General features: G+C 35.8%; 1 protein-coding gene across 3 annotated transcripts in view; it reads left to right on the top strand.

The window, feature by feature from the left end:
* Positions 1 to 14,860, top strand: part of CHRM3 (cholinergic receptor, muscarinic 3) — a 559,390-nt gene that overhangs the window by 352,110 nt on the left and 192,420 nt on the right. Inside the window, exon 1 of one of the 3 annotated variants that reach the window (XM_011995027.1) lies at positions 63 to 174. The exons of the other annotated variants lie outside the window; for them this stretch is intronic. The gene's annotated coding sequence lies outside the window, so the exon portion shown is untranslated. Of the gene's footprint in view, positions 1 to 62; positions 175 to 14,860 lie in introns of those variants that run through there. 3 annotated transcript variants of the gene reach the window in all.

Raw genomic sequence — 14,860 nt, 5'->3', positions numbered from 1 at the left:
TAGACTCAAAGTAAGCTGATTTTATCAAGCCACCGGGTAATTCTGACCATTTCATCTGGCGATTTTAGTACAGTATTGTTGCAACTGACCTGTATACGTAAGGAATTACTGGGTCATCAGCTCAGGGGAACGTCTTTTGATTATGAACACACTTTCAGCATGTGTCCACTGAAGGTAAGGGGCAAAGAAGAATTGCATGATCTACTTGAATGCCTGTTTTAAATAGATAAAAGTGGGATTTCGGGCACGGCCTGGTTATATCTTCTTAAACATAAGTAGTAGAGCCGCGACTCAGCGTAGCAACAAGAGATCTTTTGAACAACTGAACATTCAGATGGAGCCACTGTGTCCTTCAAACCACATCCTTCCTGCTGCCTGTGGGAAAGGGGTGATATTTGTGTTGAGCTCTGAGCACATGCAGAACAGATCTGTGTGTATTTCCACAAATAAAAGGACATTGTGTGTGTGTTTGGCACCTGGGATGGCAAAAGCAGTTAATTGCTTCCGAAAGCTTTGTTCTAACCCAGGGATCGGCAGGATTTTTAAGCACTGAACTAGGAACTGGGCACTAAAAATACCCATGCAGAAGACCTATGATAGCAGTGAGTTTGCAGAGCAGAGCTAAGACTTGCAAACTGTGTCATATCTGTGTCTTTACTTACTATGGTTGAGAGGAAAGGATTTAACATGCCGCGTTTCCAGGCTGCAAACTAATGAGCCGTGTTGTAGTAACGTTTTGAGATATTGTATGTTGTGTTGTTTCTATGAGGATAATTCAGAATATATAGAATATAAGCATATGTTTTTCTAAAGTAAAAAACTTTGCCCTAGTTTCTTTGCTTATACTGTTCACATCATGTTCGTATAGTCACTGACAGTTAATGATTTTTGTCATTTAGTCAGAAATAAAGTAGTTCTCTGCCTCTGAACCCCCCCAAAAAAACCTAAATTAAAATAAAATATATATTAAAATTAAACTTGGATTATGAAAATGAAACAGTAATGCTCTCATGCCATTCAACCCCAGACTTTTCGTATTACAGATAGTTAGCAAGTGAACAGAAAGCTAAGCATGAACATATTTTAAATGCTCCTGATATTTTCAAATGCTTAATCCTAAGCCTTAAAGGGTTTTATCTATAGAGATTTGGGGAATTTCAGTGTTTCTTTCTCTTATTTTAGATTTTCTGTTAAGTTATTCTCCAGAGTTTTTATATAAAATGCATGAATAAGCATGATTTAACGAGAAGACAAAGTCTTAAGTACTGTAATTCATGTTGGAAATCATGAGTATTGTTAAGTCTTCGTACTTATAATCAAAGTGGTCATCTCCTGAATATAATGAAAATAAGAGCAAGTGATAGCCCCTTATCTTTATTTCAATATGCTTTTTCTGCATGAGTTTGAACAACTCAGACAAGGAAATATCTTGTTGAAGGGTGAGATGCATTTTTAAATTTATTTTTGCTTAATTTGCACTCAACTGAAATTGATTTGAGAACATATATTTAAGCAAAGATCTTCACAAATTATTATAGAATGAGAATTGTATATTGTGACATGTTTAATAATCATGATTTTATTCCAGTGATCCAATAAAAGGAAGTGCTCAATCGAAGGATCGGAAATGTATCAAAAAGCCCAAACTCTGCACAGTACCATGATTCCTAATTCTCAAAAAAATCCAATGGGTTTTAGTTTCTAAAAGTGATACAATACAAGAGTACAGAGTCTCTTTCTAATTCTGTGAGTGAAATTCTCTTTAGAGGGAATGCTGAATAAAAAAGATGAGATCAGGGAAAGAGGTGAAAGAAATGTTCTTCTCCAGTTCACCTTACATTAGGAGTCAACTTTTACCCCAGCTCAGGCAAAGGTACTTATGTGAGAATCCCGGTACTTCAGGATCAAGAGAACAAAAAACAAGTAAATGATAGGCATGGTATTAAACCTTAGCTATGGCATTTCTATTGAGCAACCGTTAATGTTTTGGAAGGTTCTAAATCATAATAAAGAGTGTGTATCTCATGCAAGATGTAAATGCATTTCGTTAACAGGGAGAACAAAGTTTAGAGTTGAAAGTAAATCAAAGTAGGAGTTTGTATTTTAATGAAGTACAGAAAAGCCGCCCTCCTAAAAAACTGAAAAGGACTGAAAAATGTCCTTTACATATGTCAGTACAAATGAAGAACATGTATTGAGTTAATTCCTATGCTGAAAATTCATCATGCAATAGCCAATAGGTATTATCTTTCTACAGTACGAGAAGTACAAAAGCAGTCTTTACTATGTGATCTGGTTCAGATTATATGCACTCAAGTGTATCATAGGCACTCGTGAAACAACTGGAGGAAAATACAAACAAAACAAAACAACGTAAGAGTGTGGCATGAAAACATAAATTTTGCAGCAGGTGAGAGAGGGAAATCAGAACTGATGGGAGATTTGCAGGACAGTGAAGTATTTTTTAAGATGCACCTTAAAAAGGGGTGAAATGTGTCCCTTCAACAAAAGGCTTTCCAGACCATGAAATCCTAGAAGAAAATGAAAAATCATTAATTTGCCAATTCACATTCAGCTTTTGGTTCATGGGACAAGCATTTAGATACAACGCAACCTATTTGATCTTCTCCTGCATAAATCATTCCGTTCCTTTAATGTTCCAGCCAAAGCCTGTGAAGCAATGTAACTGCTTGATTTTGTCAGGCGATTTATAAAAATGTAGTCACCTGGAAAATGCTAAAAGGATTGACTGAAACCAATTTTCACTCTTGTGAAATGTGTCTTTGTTTCAGTCAGGTTGACTCAATAGCTAACAAAACAGAGAGAACCTGACAGACATGTTTCTCAGTGCCCGTTGGCCTTATGTGCCTACCCACTCACATAGACCTAGTTAGTTGCATGAACAGATATTATTGCTGTCTCCTCCCCACAAATATTATTTTTGCTACCTCAAAAAGACTTTGCTCTTGCAATTTAACAGTAAAAGGACACAAATAACAAAATCTTAAGACTTAAGTTCTAGTCTGAATGTCATTGCCTATAGGATTTGTGACTTTGGTTTTTATTTGACATCTCAGTCTTGGTTTTTCTTCGTTGCATTATTACTCATTCAGCACTCTGAGCAATACAAATGCATTTTCTGCAGTGCAAATGTATTGGAATTAACCATCTTCATTATGTTAAATATTAAGTAGAACTTTGTACAAATAATGCATTTCATTTAGAACTGAGTTAACATATTCAAGAGTGGCATTGAATTCAGAAACTGAATTCTTTCTGTCCTGGACGAGCTATGCATTTATTGTTAAGAACATTCATAAACATGATTGTACCTTATTAAATCTCCTATTTCTTTTAACTTATTTTTTTCATTGTTAGCACATTCCAGGGTAGATATGAACATGTATCAACTATGGAATATAAAAAATTAAAAGGGAAATAAAGATCAAGCTAGAAGTGGTTGATTATGTCATCACTGTACTAATTCATTTTCCTCAAAGTACAAAAATTCCATGTTGATGCATATATTGTACCCAGATTAGCACTTGGAGTCAATAGAGATTTTTGAATTTTCTCAGTATCCTCTGCTTTCTATCTCTCATTTCACTTCTGTAAGGTGAGAAATACTGTTGAGTTGGAATGTCCATAATATCTAAACTGGCTTTCATGAAGAAGAGGTAACTATGTCCATTTATTTAGCTATACACCAGGCACTAGCACTCAATTAATTACTTGCCAGAAATGCTAAATACATGAGACAATTCTGTTCAATAAGGATAAAACAGTGCCTAAGTAATTTCTATAGATACTCTAAGGATAAAATAAGGAAAAAAAATAAATGCATTCTAAACTGTAATTAATTATAGCTTTAATTTTTAAATGCTAATGTTTTGTCAATATTTTTCTTTGAAAGGTCAACAATGTATGTTATCTTAATAGAGATCATATGAACTGAATTATATTTTGCCTCATTTTGGACTGATGTTTCAACTTCGTCTTTCAAAATAAATAATGGGTCAATAAGCCATTTGCCAATTGCCAAATTCAATACTTAGACAAATGTTTATTAAGCTCCCATATGGCTATTACTAAAATATACTACTACAAATATCTGTAATAATTGCTGCCATATATGGAACAATTCCTGTATACCAGATGCTGCTTAGTACTTCATATGTTCCATCTCACCACACTGATCATTTGGAGGATGTATGGTGATTAAATATAATCCCCATCATCTGGGGCAAAGTGTATGAGGTATGCGTAGAATGAGAGTAGGAGTTGCTGTGGGTCAACATGACTGGCCAGGGCTAATACGTTTTAAGGCCCTCCTCTTCTCACCATTTAGCCTCGTGGGATTCTAGAACTTAAAGATGAGGCCTCAGAGTATAGACCAGTAGAAGTTTGCATCCTGGCTGCAGCAATTCAACTGAGTGCCAGGTTGAGTAGCCTGCCAAAACTCCAGGGGCTTTCACCACAAAAGTAGGGAAACAAACTCCATTTTATGAATGGGTGTATTTTGGCCCTGAGCTGATATTCACTGGAGCCAAGCTGTACAGCCTCTGGTACTCCCAAATATGCTTAAAAACACACAAACCTGCCTTTTTTTTCCCCCATCCAAGTCAATGTTGGCCCAAAGTCAGAAGCCTTGCCGTTTTTGGTCATGTTGTAGATGCTGGACCAATGTCGACTTGGTAAGAATGTTGACTTAGGAGGGTGTGAACACATCCTGGCCCTGATAAACCTCCCAAATGTACAGAAGTGCCTCTTGAGCTCTTAATGAAATGAAGTAAGTCTAATTCTCTGCATTAGGTCATTTGTTGAGCAGACTCATGGCAAAGCCCAAAACGGTACACCTGTGGGGCTGATATTGGCAAAGCGGTAATATCTTTGTAGTATTCTTCAGAGTAAGCTGTTTTCTTTTTCTTTTTGTCACCATATACGACAGTGGCTGAGTCCGTTTTAGAATTATGAGTTAATAAATCCAGGCTTTGCCATTTAATTGTTTGTGTGTTGAAAGTTTACTTAACCTCACTCTATTTCCCTTAGGTGTAAAATGCATATATCAGTAGGACTGTTGGAAGGATTCAGTGGGATTATATAGGTGAAGTGCTTAGCACAGTGTCTGATACATGCAGTACACTCAATAAATGCTAATGTGAGAATAAGATAATGTTTAGGGTAAGGATTCTTTAGTTGGACATTTACTTTCACATAGATATTCCAAATACACCTGAAAGAGAGCTCCTTCATCTTCCCCCCTCTGATGCATTGATGCCTCTGTGTGTCACATTCCAATGTTTTACCAAATTATTGAAGCTAGAAATTCTAATTGCTAGTTCTTCATTCCCTGGCCCCCACATCTAATCAAGTACCAAGGCCTGATGATTTTACCATCTAAATACAGTCTTGAACTTCTCAGTTCAAGCGGTCCTCCTGTCTCAGCCTCACAAGGTGCTGAAATTACAGTCCTGACCCACTCCACCATGCCCAGCCAAGTGACTTATTCTTATGTTTAATCTTGTTAATATTCCCCCCTGCTATCCCTATCTGCACTCTCAACCATGTTGCTCTTCCTATTACTTAGCAATACGGACTAAGCACTTTAGGATGGTGTCATCTATGATCTAGCCGCTGCTTCCTTCTCCAACAAACTATTTTAGACTTAGAAAAGTATTTAGTAAGCTTTATTATTGTCTGGAGGATAATGGCAGTGCATGTCTTTTTGTTTTGGTAGCAGAATGCTAGCATACTTTATGAAATGATTAGAAGGGTTAAATTGAAGCTTGGGGAACATAAATAACTGTAACTGGTAAATTATTGACCATTTTTTTCCCCAAAATACTATATTATCAGTGAGTAAACAGATCAGGTAAACAGCCTACATATACAAACTAAAATTGAATATATTTCTACTGAAAATGGATGAAAAGGTATTTTTATCTACTAGAGTAATTCCACCCTATGTCACATGATATATTTTTTTTGGTTTCTGGTTACTGGACATGCCTGATGTTTCTATGCCAGAATGTCTCACTGAATAAATAAAGATAACATTATTGCCTCATTTATTAGATTTTAAACTGCTTGACAGGAGGGAGACTGTCTGACAAGCGTGCTTAGAACAGGGCAAAATACTTTGTCATCAATCTGTAAATGCTAGTTGATTGATTGGTGGTCAGGTCATGGATTTTGGATTGTTGAACCAACAGTAATGAAAGCTTTGCTGTCTGGCTAAATACTTTACAAAGACTCTTTGCCCTGACGTCTGGTCTGGAATTTGCAAACTATTTCAAAAAGGTAAAGCTACCTTCTTGGGTAGCTTTGGGTAAAAATAATTTAGACTGGGTAAAAATAATGACCAATGGCTTGAATTCAAGTGAGCAAATGTATCACTTGATTATGCAGATGTACAGACTTTTCTTAAAATTTATTAAACATATTATAAAATATTACTAAAAACACCAGTGTAAATGTCTTTAAACTGCCCCATACTTGTATATTATAGCACAGAGATCAGAAAATCACAACCCTCGGGTAAAATCTGGCCCACTCCCTGTTTTCATAAGAGAATTTGTATTGGAACACAGCCATGCACGTTCATTTACATGTTGTCTATGACTGCTTGTGAACTACAATAGCAGAGTTGAGTAGTTCCAACAACGCCTTTGGAACCGCTAAGGCCCTTTTCTGAAAAGTGTATTGACCCCTGTTCTAGCATGTTGTAGATCATGTGCTATTCTAATTCTTTTGTGTCTAGATGCTGTTATATTAACATGTAATTTTGGTGCATTATGAGTCAGTGTAGGTTTTGTGTATGCATTAAAATAATATTCTTATGTGTACCGAACTTTTGAATAAAATAATAGTAGATGAATAATATTTTATGAAGTTAATGTGCCATGTATGACAAAACTAGATTCCATTTATTGATCATTTAGGGTCTTTTTCCCCTGTATTTTCTTGCATTGTGACTAATCCTGATTTACCTTTGAAAAAGTCTGATTTTCCTTTGCCTCGTGGCTGGGTTGAAGCATAACGTATTAAAGTAGATCCTGTACGTAAAGAGGTTATCGGGTGGTTGTATCAGGTTTTGTGGGGCTCAGAACTAACTTTAATGACTTCAGCAATTACTTGTCTGATTCTCTATAAGATGCATGGTGATATCTAGTGTACAGAACACTTGACTGAAATCAGTGAGTAATAATTCTGTTTTCTGCTGAATGTAAAATCCTTAACCCCTGGCTTAGCTTTTCTTCTGTGAAATTAGACACGACAATAAATGTCTTACTGAACCAGCTCCAAGAAATGGTGTGTTGATGAGACTGTGTGTTTTTGAATAAATAAGAACAATTTCATTATTACAGTCCCAGCATCTAGCAGTACCTGATAGCAGTGCTTATTGAATACTCTTTGTCTAAATTAATAATTATACAATTGAAAATCATAGATGTTCTGGAAAGCTACCATTAACAATAGAACTAGCTTCTAGATTTAGTAACTTTTAGTGTGGTTACTGGGTCTACCACTCACTGTCTCCAAAACTTATTTAAGCTCTAAGCCACAATTTTCTCATGTGTATGATAGTGATAATAATAGTATCTATCCCATAGAGTTATTGTGAGGATCAAATTTTAAAAATCGAAATAAAGCACTAACAATGTACTTGACACATAGTCCGTACCCAGGAAATGTAAGTTACTATCATGTTTCAATGCAGTTCTTAAATGGACAGATACAGCCTGCTTTGAAGGTAATTCTTCCTGGAAGGTTTTCGTTTTCTATTTGGACAGAATTGTTATTCTGAGTAGCCTGCACCTGACCCCAAAAGAATGAATATTAAAATGTATTATTATTTTAAAATGTCAGTTTCATAATTTCTTGGCCAATTGAACCTTCCACAGTGAGGCACTCTCTCTGACCTTTTTTGGTAGCACCAATTGTTTAAAAGTCTCTCTGTAATTTTAAAAAGCTTTTGTGCTACTTTTCCTTGATGCTTATTATGAATTTGAAATCGTTTGCTATAAAAAGTATTTGGCTGTATGTGCTTTTATAATGAAAGTAATTTAATTGGGCATTCTGCCTCCACAGATCAGCAAGGGTCAAAATGACTTTTTTAAAGAGAACATGAGAGAAGCATCACAGAAGGCAGAGAGGGAAAAAAAGACCTCACCATTTGCTTTCAGCACTGAATGGTCCATGCTTCATTAAGGCCAGTGGCGAGTCGTATGTGTCATGTATTTGCAAACCTGCTCCACTGATGGATACCTTTCCACACGTGTTCCCTGGAGTGGATGGTTAATCACCCCACATCTGTTTAGCTTGTACCTGCACAATTTGACAGTCCTGGGACAAGGACACCTTGAGCACAAGACACCAACTATCCTTACTCACTGTTTTTTTTTTTTCTGAAATTCTTGCTGCCCTTAAAGTTTCCTTGTTGAGCTTTTCCAAGATTACACTTGTCGTGCTGTAAGACTACTAGAAAATAAATACTTTTCTTAAAGATGGGACACCCCAATCAAGGTAATTTACGTAATCTACTCCTTTTCACACAATATTGCTAGGATTGTAGAGTTAACTACCTTTTTCCCCATTGTTGTTAAGAGTTTTCTGGAAGTGGAGCAAATATGCTTCGCTCTTAACAAACACATACTTCACAACAACCCCACTGACAGAAGCTGAATTTAACATCAGTTTTCAGGGTTATATCCCATTTGAATGAGATTGGGATATAACAGAATGAGACCTTAGCAAAAATACCTGCTCTGTATAAGATGAAAACATGCCTATTCTGTAACCAACTCTCTGATAAAGGAAGTAATGTAGGTATGGTGATTAGGAGAGGAATCGTCTAGAAGACACCATGTCCATCCATCAATATTCTTGCTTAGTTTGGTCAAGTGAGTCTTTCAAATATTTGAATCTGTGTTTGCCCTATATTTTGTAAGTTCACAATGGTAGTTCAGTTAAGTATTATATGAATAAATTGCTCTTCAAAATATTCACAATAACATTAACTGACAAGTCTCTATAAAATCAGCAAAAACGTTATCATCTTCTCATGTAGCTGAAGGTGGTGGAGTTAATGGAATAACATTAATATATTCTTAAACCAGAATGGAATTTTTATCACAAGGTCTCTGTGTTTCATTCTAACTTTGACTCAAGGATCTACTAAACCTTTTTGTCAGTCTCCATTGTGCGCACACACACACACTCACATGTACGCCCTTTGAATCATCACAAGCACTTTTATTATTACTACAGATGAAACCAATGTGGATTCATTCATTCAATGCTTCATTCAAAATGTCTTGAGTGCCCATTGTGTTTTAGGCATTGCCTTGATCAGCAGTCCTCTAAGTGTAGTGTGTTGCCAAGCTGTGTGTTTTCCAGACCCTTTCAGGGAGTGCGTGAGATGAGAACACTGAGAATGACATGAACTTTATTATAACACTAATACTCATAAGAACTCACTATGTTGACATTTGCATTGCTGGTGTAAAAGCAATTGTAAGTAAAACTGCTGGTCCCTAAGTACAAACCAAGGCAAGGGCACAAAACTGTATTAGCCATTATATTATTTACTACCCCTTGCTCACACAGGTTTTACTTTAAAATGTTGGGATGAAGCAGTAAAAATAATAATAATAATTTTGTTAAATCTTCATCCCTGAGTGAACATCTTTTTAATATTCTGTGTGCACAGTGTGAAGTACACATAAATGTCTGTTTCATACTGAAGCATAATGGTTGTTATGAAGGAAAAAAATCACAGTGGCCTTGTTTCAGATGCAAGCTGAACTACATACTTTTTTCAGGAAGCATCTTTTGTACTTCAAAGGACTAACAGATGAACTCTGGTTATTCAGACTTGGATATTTTGCAGACATTTTCTCAAAAATGAATCAAGTGAGCCGTCACTACAAGGAAAACAGTTGACATTACTTGTTGTCAATGATAAAATTTTGAGCTTTCAAGCAAAATTTGAATTTTGGAAAAACTGTGTCCACCACAATGAGCTGGACAACTTCATAATAGTTACAGAGTTTTCTGGTGAGATTGATGGTGAGATTAATTAATGTGGGGTTTTTGTATTAGATATAATGAAAACGACCAAATTTGGATGATCTGTATAACTCAGTGAATGAATGCCTTAAAAGTGCATAATGTTACGAATCATGCATAGTAAAAGATTCATTCAAAATATAACAGGCTTTAATATAACTTAGTGTGAAAACTTTACAGAAATGGTTTCAGGTTCCACTTTGCGTCACATATTTAAGAAACTACTACTTTTGAGTTTGGGTGTATTTTCAAAGTAAAATATCCACAATTATCTGAAAAGACTACTGAAATACTCCTCTCTTGCTAACTATATATCTGTATGAAGCTGGATTTTCTTCCTTTGTATCAAAAAAACAATGTATCTTTGAACTTGGACAAAGACACAAGAATCTAGCCATCTTTGATTAAGCCAGACGTTAATGTGATTTACAAAGTTGTAAGGCAATACCACTCCTATCAATAAATGTTTGAGTTAGAAAATATAGCCAGTTTTCAACAAAAATACGTAAATTTTAAAACTTTGTAGTTGGTTTTTTATTTTAAAATTGTTTATTATTCTCAATTTTAAATTTTAATATGGTATAGATATATGTCCCCATAAACAAAAGTCCTTTGGTATACTTAATAATTTTAACAGAGTAAGGAGAACTTGAGAGCAAAAATTTTGAGAACTAGTGTTTTAGATATGGGGAATGCAGTACCAAAGACACAGACTCCACCCCCCACAGTTTAATAGGGGAGGTAGAACAAGCAATGCAGTTCCTACCTTTCATGTGATGTCGTAGAGGTCTGTAAGCAGGCTATGGGAATACAGAGGCAGGGTTTCTAACTCATAGAAGTGGGAGAAGGAAGGCTTCTTAAGGGAAATATTATTTTATCAGAGCCTCAATGTTTATCTGAATCTCTAAGTTCAAGTACATGTTAGGCTGATAAGGAGAGAGTGGGCATTCTTGTAGAGGGAACAGTCTGTTCAGAGAAACTGATGATAAGAGAACAAGCCATGTTCTAGGAGCTGCAAGTTTAGGTTGCATGAGTGAACCATGGACACTGAGTCTGGAGTGGAGACGAAGAGCAGTACAATTTTCACAGGGCCCTGACAGTGGGGGTGCAACGGAAACATTTGTATTTTATAAATTTTGAAAGGTAACTATTTTAGAAAGATAACTCTAGCAGAAGCAGAGAGGTTCATGGGGGCATTGAGAAAAAAGGCAGAGAGAGACAGAGATAATTTAGGACTCTGTTGCAATGATCTGAGAGAGCACTGATGAACGCTGTACTAAAGCAGTAACATAATGGAGGAAACTGAAGAAATAGATTCCAGCAGTGTTAAGGAGGTTGAATTTATAAGACTTGGTAGCCAACTGAATGCAAAGGATGAAGGAGAATAAGAAAAAAAATACAACTTTAAGTTTTTTACTCAGGTGGTTGGAAGATAGTGGTGCCATTCTTTGAATGAGAGAATTTAAAAAGAAAACAATTTGGGGAAGGATGGTGTTGATAAATTTACTCTAACATTTTGGAGCTTTAAAGGCTGTGGATCATCACATGCAGATAGCCAGTAGACAGTTGAATGTGCACTTCTGTTAGGTAAGAAAAATGCAGAGGCTAAAAATAGAGATTCAGGAGTCATCACTATATGGATGTCAGTGGAATCCATGAGTCTGACTGAGAGCACTCAGACAGTTGGTATGGGATGAAAACATAGCTGGCCTGAGGATATCTACATCAAACAGATGAATAGAGGAAGAGGAATTATATTGCAAGTGATATTGGCTGTTCTAATATACGCTGTCTTATTTAAGGTGGAAATTAAGGAAGATTCCAGTTGATGATCTGTTCATAACCAAAGAATTCAGTGATCAGTTCTGTCACTATTCTTATATGCCATTAGTGTTGTGATAATCTGTATGCATTTCTTTCATGTGAGCAAGAACAAGAGAAAGGAAGAGGGAGAGCGCAAGGGGAGGGAGAACAGTAGAGGAGGGAGGGTAGAGTGGAGTGAGCGTGAATGTGTATGGAAACTGTGAACACTTTCTAGTACAAATCTTCCCCGTTTGAATATCTGGCAGCAGTTAGATAATTTAAAACATTTTAATTTTGGTTTAGATTCAAATGCATCTTTTGCCAACCATTTATGATCTATATATAGCCATTAAGATTGTTTCCTCAAAAACAGAAAAATCTTTACCATTGCCTCCATGGTTTGGCAGAGAAATGTTAGTCCAAAGTTAAAAAATTAACCAGTAATTAGCCATATGTGCTTGCATTTTACATTTTAAAATACATATTAAGCTACGCTATGGGGATTCTGGTTCCAAATTACAGACAGTAAATGTAAACAATTGGATCCAAACACAATTATTTAGCAACCTTTCCATTTTAGTTCTAACTCAGAAAAATCTCTGAGTCTACAGATGCCCAGCCACACACCTATGGAGCACAGCCTGAGGGATTTACTCCACAGATTCGCACTTAGTCTGCCTCCTAGCCATGTGCTGATGAAGTTCAATGATTCAAATGAAGTCTTTAAAATACATAACATTTAGCTAAGTATACCTAATATCTCATTTTGTTTGTTTAATTGGATTAATTTTATCCAAAACTGGATCAAATATTTTAACGTTGCTTACATTCTTAGAAGTGTTATTTTCCCTTCAGATATCTCCATTGCCTAAATGCCATTTTATTCAGTAAAGATGTTACAACACATTATCCTTTTGTCTTCTGTTTCTTGGTCATTTAATCAGGTTGACTAAATGTTCCCTGAGCTCTCCACCTGTTGGAGTTATTAACCTCTGTATGCCCTCTAATCCCAAATGGATCCACCAACTACCTCAACCAGCCATGAGTCAAAGTGGAGACTGGGTGTGGCTCCAGCATCTGGACAGCTCCCCCAAATTATGCATAGTTGGAAGAGGCTCCAAAGGATGCAGAGAAAATTCAAAATGAAGATACCAGAGATTTCCCCCACTGTCTCAGAGACTTATGAGCAAAAGGAGATAATTGAGCAAAAAGTTCCATTAATAGTGGGCAAGTGGCTATCTGTAGATATATACCTGACATTTGGTAAGCATCTGAGAAATATTTCATTACTATACTTATTTAGTTATTATCAAGTTAGGTAGTCATAAACTAGAGGTTATTAATAAGTGTTTATTTTGCTATCAGGCTCTGGAGATGCATATAGAGGTATTTTAATTTCATTACAAAGCATCTTCTGTAAGAATGTTTATATTCATTTGAGAGAAACATATTTTGAGATAAAATTAAAAGATGAAGATGAAATAGGGAATTTAGTTTTGAATTAAAGTAAGCTCAACTATTGGTTTATGTATGGCTTCACTACATTTTTCTTAGGTGGGGAAAAGAAAAAGAAAAGGAAGTAACCACCTATTAAGCATCTGTTCTCAATCAGACATTGCTTGAATCTTTTATATACCTTATTTAATTTAATATAAAACATATCATCTCTTATGCTTCTTCATGTAACATATTAAATTTGATTCTAGATGTTGCGAATCCAAATTTTATTTTTACTTAAGAATTTTTTCAAAGGACAGTAATGATTGTACCTTGAAGCCTTTCCACACTTTTACTCAATGTGGAGGGCGCTATCAATGGTCAGTTATTTTTGTCCGTGATGTGACTATTACCTCCAACCCTAGCTACAGAAAGCAAAACTTTCATGCGTAACAGGCAACCCACCTAATAGCAATGAGCACTTACTTCAGGCATTTGCATGTAGCTTTTTAACAGTAATTTACCACTTAAGGGAAATAGTTCTTCTTGGAGAGATGCCAGACTCCAGGTCTGGGGCAGGAAATGTTCAGGATGAGTGTAGAGTATCTTGTTGCACCAGACACCTAAGAAGCCAGAGACTGCTGAGGTCATGCCAACTTGAAAGGACTTTCGCTAGTGACCAGTGGCACATTTTGAAAATCAGAAACAATATTCACAGTTAATTGGAATGCATTAAGTGTGTTAAAATTTCATGGATTTATAATAATAATACAAGGAAATTGGTAACTTTTAGAGAATGCTAGGGGCAGAGCACAAGTCAACATTCCGAAAACTTAAATAAAAGAATCACGCTTTTTTTTTCTGCTTTTCCTTTGCAAGTTGTACCTCAGGCTGTACCAAGAAATCGAAGAAGGGAATGTTATCCTTTTTGAAGAATTCCAGTGAATAACTGATTATCACATTTATTATATAATCAGATACATGTTATAAGTGTGCATTGAGAATTTTTCTTATTTTTTTTTAAGTTGGGATACTGGTGTAGTGATTATACATTCTTTTAAGTGTCTTTTAGCAACATATACTGATGAGTATGCAGACAAAATGATGAGATATCTGGGATTTACTTCAAAACAACCCAAGATGGAGAAAAGTAGGTGGGAACTTAGATGAAATAAGATTGCCATATGTTGACGATTATTGAAACTGGGTGATGGAATTCGTTATGTCTCTACATTTGTGGATGTTGGAAATTTTCCATTATTTAAATTTTTCAAAAGTCTTCCTATTCCATAGCATGTATTCATTTGAAAGATAGGGCATTTGCATTTGCTCCAAAAAGGTGGTTATGTTAGAACAGGAAAAGAGTTATCATACTTTTGATTTACCGATTTTGTGGGAGAAAATAGACTGAATATCCTGCTCAGAGTCAGAAGGAGAAAACTTTATTATAAAATCAATGTAACCTGAGGTTAACATCTCTAATGCCAGCCTCGTGGAGATCAGTGTGACTGAAGTATTACCCCAGTACTTCTGCATGTGTCTTCTTTCA

The sequence above is a fragment of the Mandrillus leucophaeus genome, unplaced genomic scaffold (genome assembly GCF_000951045.1).
Source record: "Mandrillus leucophaeus isolate KB7577 unplaced genomic scaffold, Mleu.le_1.0 Scaffold466, whole genome shotgun sequence".
In the NCBI taxonomy this organism is placed as follows: domain Eukaryota; kingdom Metazoa; phylum Chordata; class Mammalia; order Primates; family Cercopithecidae; genus Mandrillus; species Mandrillus leucophaeus.
Note: the sequence above shows the minus strand (reverse complement) of the source record. Positions and strands in the feature narration are given on the sequence as shown.